This window comes from Bison bison, unplaced genomic scaffold (assembly GCF_000754665.1).
Source record: "Bison bison bison isolate TAMUID 2011002044 unplaced genomic scaffold, Bison_UMD1.0 scf7180017864041, whole genome shotgun sequence".
In the NCBI taxonomy this organism is placed as follows: Eukaryota; Metazoa; Chordata; class Mammalia; order Artiodactyla; family Bovidae; genus Bison; species Bison bison.
In genome coordinates this window covers 2,407,158-2,407,886 of record NW_011494613.1, presented here as the reverse complement: position 1 = coordinate 2,407,886, position 729 = coordinate 2,407,158, and positions in this window count along the sequence as shown.

Below are 729 nucleotides of genomic sequence, written 5' to 3'. Positions count from 1 at the left end.
AACCCAGACCCGCGCTTCCCCGCCAGTAAGTGAGGCCGCCCCACCGCGGGGCCGCGGGTTGAGCGCAGGAGGCGCGGGGAAGACCCGCCGGGAAGGCGCGGCGCCTGCCGGCTGCGCGCTGGGCATCAGGGGTGGGCGGCCGGGCAGTGGCGCCAGGGAGTCGGGTGTAGGAGCTGGGGAGTCTGCCCTGGTTGAGCTGAGGGGTCCAAGAAGAGGGACTCGGTAGCCCTGGAGTCCTGAGGGCAGGAGCTGGTATTTGGCGTTTGCCAGATGCGGCCAATTGTCCGCTCTGGTCCGGCGCGGGAGAGCGCGGAGGCAGGCGTCCCCCCAGCGAAGAGAACCGGGATGAGCAGAACTCGGAGGGGCGCGGCCTGGCCGGGAGGGAGGGTGCCCTGCTGGGACGAGCTCAGGCCCCGGGCCTGGCCCACTCTCCAGGCTAGGCAGGTGGGAGGGCGCGCGGCTCCAGACGGGTTTCTAAATGGGCCGAGCCAGTGCCCTCACCGGGCTGACAGGAGACAGCGGCCAAGGCACAATGAGTCTGGGGTCTCAAGCTTTCGAAAGTGAACACCTCCCTCTCCCAAGCTCCCAAAGCTGGGTGTCTCCCGTAGACCCCGGCTCCTGATCTGAGCCCAATTTGCTGCCGGCTAACCCCACGAATCCGGAGGGATGGGCAGGAAAGGAACAGGGAAGGCTTTATCCACTCTGCTTTTATGGGGAAAGCACTGAGAC